Below are 12,495 nucleotides of genomic sequence, written 5' to 3'. Positions count from 1 at the left end.
AAAAAAACGTAAGGGGTATGTATGGCATTTTTTTTTCAGACCAAATTTATTTTCATCTACAATCTTCATGCACTTTCACAGGTATGTAGTATATACAGTTCTGATTATAGATCTGCCACCCAGGGGTGTCTAGTCCATTACTAGGCCGAGCAGTGAACAATTTAATTATGTCCACCTGAAAAAAAACATAAGGGGTATGTATGGCGTTTTTTTTTCAGACCAAATTTATTTTTATCTACAATCCTCATGCACTTTCACAGGTATGTAGTACAAGCAATTGTGATCATAGATCTGCCAACCAGGGGTCTCTAGTCCATTACTAGGCCGAGCAGTGAACAATTTAATTATGTCCACCTGAAAAAAAACGTAAGGGGTATGTATGGCGTTTTTCTTTCAGACCAAATTTATTTTCATCTACAATCTTCATGCACTTTCACAGGTATGTAGTACAAACAGTTCTGATTATAGATCTGCCACCCAGGGGTGTCTAGTCCATTACTAGGCCGAGCAGTGAACAATTTAATTATGTCCACCTGAAAAAAAACGTAAGGGGTATGTATGGCGTTTTTTTTTCAGACCAAATTTATTTTCATCTACAATCTTCATGGACTTTCACAGGTATGTAGTACATACAGTTCTGATTATAGATCTGCCACCCAGGGGTGTCTAGTCCATTACTAGGCCGAGCAGTGAACAATTTAATTATGTCCACCTGAAAAAAAACATAAGGGGTATGTATGGCGTTTTTTTTTCAGACCAAATTTATTTTTATCTACAATCCTCATGCACTTTCACAGGTATGTAGTACAAGCAATTGTGATCATAGATCTGCCAACCAGGGGTCTCTAGTCCATTACTAGGCCGAGCAGTGAACAATTTAATTATGTCCACCTGAAAAAAAACGTAAGGGGTATGTATGGCGTTTTTCTTTCAGACCAAATTTATTTTCATCTACAATCTTCATGCACTTTCACAGGTATGTAGTACATACAGTTCTGATTATAGATCTGCCACCCAGGGGTGTCTAGTCCATTACTAGGCCGAGCAGTGAACAATTTAATTATGTCCACCTGAAAAAAAACGTAAGGGGTATGTATGGCGTTTTTTTTTCAGACCAAATTTATTTTCATCTACAATCTTCATGCACTTTCACAGGTATGTAGTACATACAGTTCTGATTATAGATCTGCCACCCAGGGGTGTCTAGTCCATTACTAGGCCGAGCAGTGAACAATTTAATTATGTCCACCTGAAAAAAAACATAAGGGGTATGTATGGCGTTTTTTTTTCAGACCAAATTTATTTTTATCTACAATCCTCATGCACTTTCACAGGTATGTAGTACAAGCAATTGTGATCATAGATCTGCCAACCAGGGGTCTCTAGTCCATTACTAGGCCGAGCAGTGAACAATTTAATTATGTCCACCTGAAAAAAAACGTAAGGGGTATGTATGGCGTTTTTTTTTCAGACCAAATTTATTTTCATCTACAATCTTCATGCACTTTCACAGGTATGTAGTACAAACAGTTCTGATTATAGATCTGCCACCCAGGGGTGTCTAGTCCATTACTAGGCCGAGCAGTGAACAATTTAATTATGTCCACCTGAAAAAAAACGTAAGGGGTATGTATGGCGTTTTTTTTTCAGACCAAATTTATTTTCATCTACAATCTTCATGCACTTTCACAGGTATGTAGTACATACAGTTCTGATTATAGATCTGCCACCCAGGGGTGTCTAGTCCATTACTAGGCCGAGCAGTGAACAATTTAATTATGTCCACCTGAAAAAAAACATAAGGGGTATGTATGGCGTTTTTTTTTCAGACCAAATTTATTTTTTATCTACAATCCTCATGCACTTTCACAGGTATGTAGTACAAGCAATTGTGATCATAGATCTGCCAACCAGGGGTCTCTAGTCCATTACTAGGCCGAGCAGTGAACAATTTAATTATGTCCACCTGAAAAAAAACGTAAGGGGTATGTATGGCGTTTTTTTTTCAGACCAAATTTATTTTCATCTACAATCTTCATGCACTTTCACAGGTATGTAGTACATACAGTTCTGATTATAGATCTGCCACCCAGGGGTGTCTAGTCCATTACTAGGCCGAGCAGTGAACAATTTAATTATGTCCACCTGAAAAAAAACATAAGGGGTATGTATGGCGTTTTTTTTTCAGACCAAATTTATTTTTATCTACAATCCTCATGCACTTTCACAGGTATGTAGTACAAGCAATTGTGATCATAGATCTGCCAACCAGGGGTCTCTAGTCCATTACTAGGCCGAGCAGTGAACAATTTAATTATGTCCACCTGAAAAAAAACGTAAGGGGTATGTATGGCGTTTTTTTTTCAGACCAAATTTATTTTCATCTACAATCTTCCTGCACTTTTACAGGTATGTAGTACATACAGTTCTGATTATAGATCTGCCACCCAGGGGTGTCTAGTCCATTACTAGGCCGAGCAGTGAACAATTTAATTATGTCCACCTGAAAAAAAACATAAGGGGTATGTATGGCGTTTTTTTTTCAGACCAAATTTATTTTTATCTACAATCCTCATGCACTTTCACAGGTATGTAGTACAAGCAATTGTGATCATAGATCTGCCAACCAGGGGTCTCTAGTCCATTACTAGGCCGAGCAGTGAACAATTTAATTATGTCCACCTGAAAAAAAACGTAAGGGGTATGTATGGCGTTTTTCTTTCAGACCAAATTTATTTTCATCTACAATCTTCATGCACTTTCACAGGTATGTAGTACAAACAGTTCTGATTATAGATCTGCCACCCAGGGGTGTCTAGTCCATTACTAGGCCGAGCAGTGAACAATTTAATTATGTCCACCTGAAAAAAAACGTAAGGGGTATGTATGGCGTTTTTTTTTCAGACCAAATTTATTTTCATCTACAATCTTCATGGACTTTCACAGGTATGTAGTACATACAGTTCTGATTATAGATCTGCCACCCAGGGGTGTCTAGTCCATTACTAGGCCGAGCAGTGAACAATTTAATTATGTCCACCTGAAAAAAAACATAAGGGGTATGTATGGCGTTTTTTTTTCAGACCAAATTTATTTTTATCTACAATCCTCATGCACTTTCACAGGTATGTAGTACAAGCAATTGTGATCATAGATCTGCCAACCAGGGGTCTCTAGTCCATTACTAGGCCGAGCAGTGAACAATTTAATTATGTCCACCTGAAAAAAAACGTAAGGGGTATGTATGGCGTTTTTTTTTCAGACCAAATTTATTTTCATCTACAATCTTCATGCACTTTCACAGGTATGTAGTACAAACAGTTCTGATTATAGATCTGCCACCCAGGGGTGTCTAGTCTATTACTAGGCCGAGCAGTGAACAATTTAATTATGTCCACCTGAAAAAAAACGTAAGGGGTGTATGGCGTTTTTTTTTCAGACCAAATTTATTTTCATCTACAATCTTCATGCACTTTCACAGGTATGTAGTACATACAGTTCTGATTATAGATCTGCCACCCAGGGGTGTCTAGTCCATTACTAGGCCGAGCAGTGAACAATTTAATTATGTCCACCTGAAAAAAAACATAAGGGGTATGTATGGCGTTTTTTTTTCAGACCAAATTTATTTTATCTACAATCCTCATGCACTTTCACAGGTATGTAGTACAAGCAATTGTGATCATAGATCTGCCAACCAGGGGTCTCTAGTCCATTACTAGGCCGAGCAGTGAACAATTTAATTATGTCCACCTGAAAAAAAACGTAAGGGGTATGTATGGCGTTTTTTTTTCAGACCAAATTTATTTTCATCTACAATCTTCATGCACTTTCACAGGTATGTAGTACATACAGTTCTGATTATAGATCTGCCACCCAGGGGTGTCTAGTCCATTACTAGGCCGAGCAGTGAACAATTTAATTATGTCCACCTGAAAAAAAACATAAGGGGTATGTATGGCGTTTTTTTTTCAGACCAAATTTATTTTTATCTACAATCCTCATGCACTTTCACAGGTATGTAGTACAAGCAATTGTGATCATAGATCTGCCAACCAGGGGTCTCTAGTCCATTACTAGGCCGAGCAGTGAACAATTTAATTATGTCCACCTGAAAAAAAACGTAAGGGGTATGTATGGCGTTTTTTTTTCAGACCAAATTTATTTTCATCTACAATCTTCATGCACTTTCACAGGTATGTAGTACATACAGTTCTGATTATAGATCTGCCACCCAGGGGTCTCTAGTCCATTACTAGGCCGAGCAGTGAACAATTTAATTATGTCCACCTGAAAAAAAACGTAAGGGGTATGTATGGCATTTTTTTTTCAGACCAAATTTATTTTCATCTACAATCTTCATGCACTTTCACAGGTATGTAGTATATACAGTTCTGATTATAGATCTGCCACCCAGGGGTGTCTAGTCCATTACTAGGCCGAGCAGTGAACAATTTAATTATGTCCACCTGAAAAAAAACATAAGGGGTATGTATGGCGTTTTTTTTTCAGACCAAATTTATTTTTATCTACAATCCTCATGCACTTTCACAGGTATGTAGTACAAGCAATTGTGATCATAGATCTGCCAACCAGGGGTCTCTAGTCCATTACTAGGCCGAGCAGTGAACAATTTAATTATGTCCACCTGAAAAAAAACGTAAGGGGTATGTATGGCGTTTTTCTTTCAGACCAAATTTATTTTCATCTACAATCTTCATGCACTTTCACAGGTATGTAGTACAAACAGTTCTGATTATAGATCTGCCACCCAGGGGTGTCTAGTCCATTACTAGGCCGAGCAGTGAACAATTTAATTATGTCCACCTGAAAAAAAACGTAAGGGGTATGTATGGCGTTTTTTTTTCAGACCAAATTTATTTTCATCTACAATCTTCATGGACTTTCACAGGTATGTAGTACATACAGTTCTGATTATAGATCTGCCACCCAGGGGTGTCTAGTCCATTACTAGGCCGAGCAGTGAACAATTTAATTATGTCCACCTGAAAAAAAACATAAGGGGTATGTATGGCGTTTTTTTTTCAGACCAAATTTATTTTTATCTACAATCCTCATGCACTTTCACAGGTATGTAGTACAAGCAATTGTGATCATAGATCTGCCAACCAGGGGTCTCTAGTCCATTACTAGGCCGAGCAGTGAACAATTTAATTATGTCCACCTGAAAAAAAACGTAAGGGGTATGTATGGCGTTTTTCTTTCAGACCAAATTTATTTTCATCTACAATCTTCATGCACTTTCACAGGTATGTAGTACATACAGTTCTGATTATAGATCTGCCACCCAGGGGTGTCTAGTCCATTACTAGGCCGAGCAGTGAACAATTTAATTATGTCCACCTGAAAAAAAACGTAAGGGGTATGTATGGCGTTTTTTTTTCAGACCAAATTTATTTTCATCTACAATCTTCATGCACTTTCACAGGTATGTAGTACATACAGTTCTGATTATAGATCTGCCACCCAGGGGTGTCTAGTCCATTACTAGGCCGAGCAGTGAACAATTTAATTATGTCCACCTGAAAAAAAACATAAGGGGTATGTATGGCGTTTTTTTTTCAGACCAAATTTATTTTTATCTACAATCCTCATGCACTTTCACAGGTATGTAGTACAAGCAATTGTGATCATAGATCTGCCAACCAGGGGTCTCTAGTCCATTACTAGGCCGAGCAGTGAACAATTTAATTATGTCCACCTGAAAAAAAACGTAAGGGGTATGTATGGCGTTTTTTTTTCAGACCAAATTTATTTTCATCTACAATCTTCATGCACTTTCACAGGTATGTAGTACAAACAGTTCTGATTATAGATCTGCCACCCAGGGGTGTCTAGTCCATTACTAGGCCGAGCAGTGAACAATTTAATTATGTCCACCTGAAAAAAAACGTAAGGGGTATGTATGGCGTTTTTTTTTCAGACCAAATTTATTTTCATCTACAATCTTCATGCACTTTCACAGGTATGTAGTACATACAGTTCTGATTATAGATCTGCCACCCAGGGGTGTCTAGTCCATTACTAGGCCGAGCAGTGAACAATTTAATTATGTCCACCTGAAAAAAAACATAAGGGGTATGTATGGCGTTTTTTTTTCAGACCAAATTTATTTTTTATCTACAATCCTCATGCACTTTCACAGGTATGTAGTACAAGCAATTGTGATCATAGATCTGCCAACCAGGGGTCTCTAGTCCATTACTAGGCCGAGCAGTGAACAATTTAATTATGTCCACCTGAAAAAAAACGTAAGGGGTATGTATGGCGTTTTTTTTTCAGACCAAATTTATTTTCATCTACAATCTTCATGCACTTTCACAGGTATGTAGTACATACAGTTCTGATTATAGATCTGCCACCCAGGGGTGTCTAGTCCATTACTAGGCCGAGCAGTGAACAATTTAATTATGTCCACCTGAAAAAAAACATAAGGGGTATGTATGGCGTTTTTTTTTCAGACCAAATTTATTTTTATCTACAATCCTCATGCACTTTCACAGGTATGTAGTACAAGCAATTGTGATCATAGATCTGCCAACCAGGGGTCTCTAGTCCATTACTAGGCCGAGCAGTGAACAATTTAATTATGTCCACCTGAAAAAAAACGTAAGGGGTATGTATGGCGTTTTTTTTTCAGACCAAATTTATTTTCATCTACAATCTTCCTGCACTTTTACAGGTATGTAGTACATACAGTTCTGATTATAGATCTGCCACCCAGGGGTGTCTAGTCCATTACTAGGCCGAGCAGTGAACAATTTAATTATGTCCACCTGAAAAAAAACATAAGGGGTATGTATGGCGTTTTTTTTTCAGACCAAATTTATTTTTATCTACAATCCTCATGCACTTTCACAGGTATGTAGTACAAGCAATTGTGATCATAGATCTGCCAACCAGGGGTCTCTAGTCCATTACTAGGCCGAGCAGTGAACAATTTAATTATGTCCACCTGAAAAAAAACGTAAGGGGTATGTATGGCGTTTTTTTTTCAGACCAAATTTATTTTCATCTACAATCTTCATGCACTTTCACAGGTATGTAGTACATACAGTTCTGATTATAGATCTGCCACCCAGGGGTGTGTAGTCCATTACTAGGCCGAGCAGTGAACAATTTAATTATGTCCACCTGAAAAAAAACATAAGGGGTATGTATGGCGTTTTTTTTTCAGACCCAATTTATTTTTATCTACAATCCTCATGCACTTTCACAGGTATGTAGTACAAGCAATTGTGATCATAGATCTGCCAACCAGGGGTCTCTAGTCCATTACTAGGCCGAGCAGTGAACAATTTAATTATGTCCACCTGAAAAAAAACGTAAGGGGTATGTATGGCGTTTTTTTTTCAGACCAAATTTATTTTCATCTACAATCTTCATGCACTTTCACAGGTATGTAGTACAAACAGTTCTGATTATAGATCTGCCACCCAGGGGTGTCTAGTCCATTACTAGGCCAAGCAGTGAACAATTTAATTATTTCCACCTGAAAAAAAACGTAAGGGGTATGTATGGCGTTTTTTTTTCAGACCAAATTTATTTTCATCTACAATCTTCATGCACTTTCACAGGTATGTAGTACATACAGTTCTGATTATAGATCTGCCACCCAGGGGTGTCTAGTCCATTACTAGGCCGAGCAGTGAACAATTTAATTATGTCCACCTGAAAAAAAACATAAGGGGTATAATAATAATTAAATTGTTCACTGCTCGGCCTAGTAATGGACTAGACACCCCTGAGTGGCAGATCTATAATCAGAACTGTTTGTACTACATACCTGTGAAAGTGCATGAGGATTATTGTTAAAAATAAATTTGAAAAAAAAGTCATACATACCCCTTATGTTTTTTTTCAGGTGGAAATAATTAAATTTGTCACTGCTCGGCCTAGTAATGGACTAGACACCCCTGGGTGGCAGATCTATAATCAGAACTGTATGTACTACATACCTGTGAAAGTGCATGAAGATTGTAGATGAAAATATATTTGGTCTGAAAAAAAAATGCCATACATACCCCTTACATTTTTTTTCAGGTGGAAATAATTAAATTTGTCACTGCTCGGCCTAGTAATAGACTAGAGACACCTGGGTGGCAGATCGCTGATCAGAATTGCTTGTACTACATACCGGTGAATGTTCATGAAGATTGTAGATAAAAATAAATTTGGTCTGAAAAAAAAAATGCCATCCCTTATGTTTTTTTTCAGGTGGACATAATTAAATTGTTCACTGCTCGGCCTAGTAATGGACTAGACACCCCTGGGTGGCAGATCTATAATCAGAACTGTTTGTACTACATACCTGTGAAAGTGCATGAGGATTGTAGATAAAAATAAATTTGAAAAAAACACCATACATACCCCTTATGTTTTTTTTCAGGTGGACATAATTAAATTGTTCACTGCTCGGCCTAGTAATGGACTAGACACCCCTGGGTGGCAGATCTATAATCAGAACTGTTTGTACTACATACCTGTGAAAGTGCATGAGGATTGTAGATAAAAATAAATTTGAAAAAAACACCATACATACCCCTTATGTTTTTTTTCAGGTGGACATAATTCAATTGTTCACTGCTCGGCCTAGTAATGGACTAGACACCCCTGGGTGGCAGATCTATAATCAGAACTGTTTGTACTACATACCTGTGAAAGTGCATGAAGATTGTAGATGAAAATAAATTTGGTCTGAAAAAAAAACGGCATACATACCCCTTACGTTTTTTTTCAGGTGGACATAATTAAATTGTTCACTGCTCGGCCTAGTAATGGACTAGAGACCCCTGGTTGGCAGATCTATGATCACAATTGCTTGTACTACATACCTGTGAAAGTGCATGAGGATTGTAGATAAAAATAAATTTGGTCTGAAAAAAAAACGCCATACATACCCTTTACGTTTTTTTTCAGGTGGACATAATTAAATTGTTCACTGCTCGGCCTAGTAATGGACTAGAGACCCCTGGTTGGCAGATCTATGATCACAATTGCTTGTACTACATACCTGTGAAAGTGCATGAGGATTGTAGATAAAAATACATTTGGTCTAAAAAAAAAAAGCCATACATACCCCTTATGTTTTTTTTCAGGTGGACATAATTAAATTGTTCACTGCTCGGCCTAGTAATGGACTAGACACCCCTGGGTGGCAGATCTCTGATCAGAATTGCTTGTACTACATACCTGTGAATGTTCATGAAGATTGTAGATAAAAATAAATTTGGTCTGAAAAAAAAAATGCCATCCCTTATGTTTTTTTTCAGGTGGACATAATTAAATTGTTCACTGCTCGGCCTAGTAATGGACTAGACACCCCTGGGTGGCAGATCTATAATCAGAACTGTTTGTACTACATACCTGTGAAAGTGCATGAGGATTGTAGATAAAAATAAATTTGAAAAAAACACCATACATACCCCTTACGTTTTTTTTCAGGTGGACATAATTAAATTGTTCACTGCTCGGCCTAGTAATGGACTAGAGACCCCTGGTTGGCAGATCTATGATCACAATTGCTTGTACTACATACCTGTGAAAGTGCATGAGGATTGTAGATAAAAATAAATTTGGTCTGAAAAAAAAACGCCATACATACCCTTTACGTTTTTTTTAGGTGGACATAATTAAATTGTTCACTGCTCGGCCTAGTAATGGACTAGAGACCCCTGGTTGGCAGATCTATGATCACAATTGCTTGTACTACATACCTGTGAAAGTGCATGAGGATTGTAGATAAAAATACATTTGGTCTGAAAAAAAAAAGCCATACATACCCCTTATGTTTTTTTTCAGGTGGACATAATTAAATTGTTCACTGCTCGGCCTAGTAATGGACTAGACACCCCTGGGTGGCAGATCTCTGATCAGAATTGCTTGTACTACATACCTGTGAATGTTCATGAAGATTGTAGATAAAAATAAATTTGGTCTGAAAAAAAAAATGCCATCCCTTATGTTTTTTTCAGGTGGACATAATTAAATTGTTCACTGCTCGGCCTAGTAATGGACTAGACACCCCTGGGTGGCAGATCTATAATCAGAACTGTTTGTACTACATACCTGTGAAAGTGCATGAGGATTGTAGATAAAAATAAATTTGAAAAAAACACCATACATACCCCTTATGTTTTTTTTCAGGTGGACATAATTCAATTGTTCACTGCTCGGCCTAGTAATGGACTAGACACCCCTGGGTGGCAGATCTATAATCAGAACTGTTTGTACTACATACCTGTGAAAGTGCATGAAGATTGTAGATGAAAATAAATTTGGTCTGAAAAAAAAACGGCATACATACCCCTTACGTTTTTTTTCAGGTGGACATAATTAAATTGTTCACTGCTCGGCCTAGTAATGGACTAGAGACCCCTGGTTGGCAGATCTATGATCACAATTGCTTGTACTACATACCTGTGAAAGTGCATGAGGATTGTAGATAAAAATAAATTTGGTCTGAAAAAAAAACGCCATACATACCCTTTACGTTTTTTTTCAGGTGGACATAATTAAATTGTTCACTGCTCGGCCTAGTAATGGACTAGAGACCCCTGGTTGGCAGATCTATGATCACAATTGCTTGTACTACATACCTGTGAAAGTGCATGAGGATTGTAGATAAAAATACATTTGGTCTGAAAAAAAAAAGCCATACATACCCCTTATGTTTTTTTTCAGGTGGACATAATTAAATTGTTCACTGCTCGGCCTAGTAATGGACTAGACACCCCTGGGTGGCAGATCTCTGATCAGAATTGCTTGTACTACATACCTGTGAATGTTCATGAAGATTGTAGATAAAAATAAATTTGGTCTGAAAAAAAAAATGCCATCCCTTATGTTTTTTTTCAGGTGGACATAATTAAATTGTTCACTGCTCGGCCTAGTAATGGACTAGACACCCCTGGGTGGCAGATCTATAATCAGAACTGTTTGTACTACATACCTGTGAAAGTGCATGAGGATTGTAGATAAAAATAAATTTGAAAAAAACACCATACATACCCCTTATGTTTTTTTTCAGGTGGACATAATTCAATTGTTCACTGCTCGGCCTAGTAATGGACTAGACACCCCTGGGTGGCAGATCTATAATCAGAACTGTTTGTACTACATACCTGTGAAAGTGCATGAAGATTGTAGATGAAAATAAATTTGGTCTGAAAAAAAAACGGCATACATACCCCTTACGTTTTTTTTCAGGTGGACATAATTAAATTGTTCACTGCTCGGCCTAGTAATGGACTAGAGACCCCTGGTTGGCAGATCTATGATCACAATTGCTTGTACTACATACCTGTGAAAGTGCATGAGGATTGTAGATAAAAATACATTTGGTCTGAAAAAAAAAAGCCATACATACCCCTTATGTTTTTTTTCAGGTGGACATAATTAAATTGTTCACTGCTCGGCCTAGTAATGGACTAGACACCCCGGGGTGGCAGATCTATAATCAGAACTGTTTGTACTACATACCTGTGAAAGTGCATGAGGATTGTAGATAAAAATAAATTTGGTCTGAAAAAAAAAAGCCATATATACCCCTTATGTTTTTTTTCAGGTGGACATAATTAAATTGTTCACTGCTCGGCCTAGTAATGGACTAGACACCCCTGGGTGGCAGTTCTATAATCAGAACTGTATGTTCTACATACCTGTGAAAGTGCATGAGGATTGTAGATAAAAATACATTTGGTCTGAAAAAAAAAAGCCATACATACCCCTTATGTTTTTTTTCAGGTGGAAATAATTCAATTTGTCACTGCTCGGCCTAGTAATGGACTAGAGACCCCTGGGTGGCAGATCTCTGATCAGAATTTCTTGTACTACATACCTGTCAATGTTCATGAAGATTGTATATGAAAATAAATTTGGTCTGAAGAAAAAAATGCCATACATACCCCTTACGTTTTTTTTCAGGTGGAAATAATTAAATTGTTCACTGCTCGGCCTAGTAATGGACTAGACACCCCTGGGTGGCAGTTCTATAATCAGAACTGTATGTTCTACATACCTGTGAAAGTGCATGAGGATTGTAGATAAAAATAAATTTGGTCTGAAAAAAAAACGCCATACATACCCCTTATGTTTTTTTTCAGGTGGAAATAATTCAATTTGTCACTGCTCGGCCTAGTAATGGACTAGAGACCCCTGGGTGGCAGATCTCTGATCAGAATTTCTTGTACTACATACCTGTCAATGTTCATGAAGATTGTATATGAAAATAAATTTGGTCTGAAGAAAAAAATGCCATACATACCCCTTACGTTTTTTTTCAGGTGGAAATAATTAAATTGTTCACTGCTCGGCCTAGTAATGGACTAGACACCCCTGGGTGGCAGTTCTATAATCAGAACTGTATGTTCTACATACCTGTGAAAGTGCATGAGGATTGTAGATAAAAATAAATTTTGTCTGGAAAAAAAAAAGCCATACATACCCCTTATGTTTTTTTTCAGGTGGACATAA

This window comes from Borostomias antarcticus, assembly GCF_949987555.1.
Source record: "Borostomias antarcticus genome assembly, chromosome: 24".
Taxonomy (NCBI): domain Eukaryota; kingdom Metazoa; phylum Chordata; class Actinopteri; order Stomiiformes; family Stomiidae; genus Borostomias; species Borostomias antarcticus.
The sequence above is the reverse complement of the archived record's forward strand: the minus strand, read 5'-3'. Positions refer to the sequence as shown.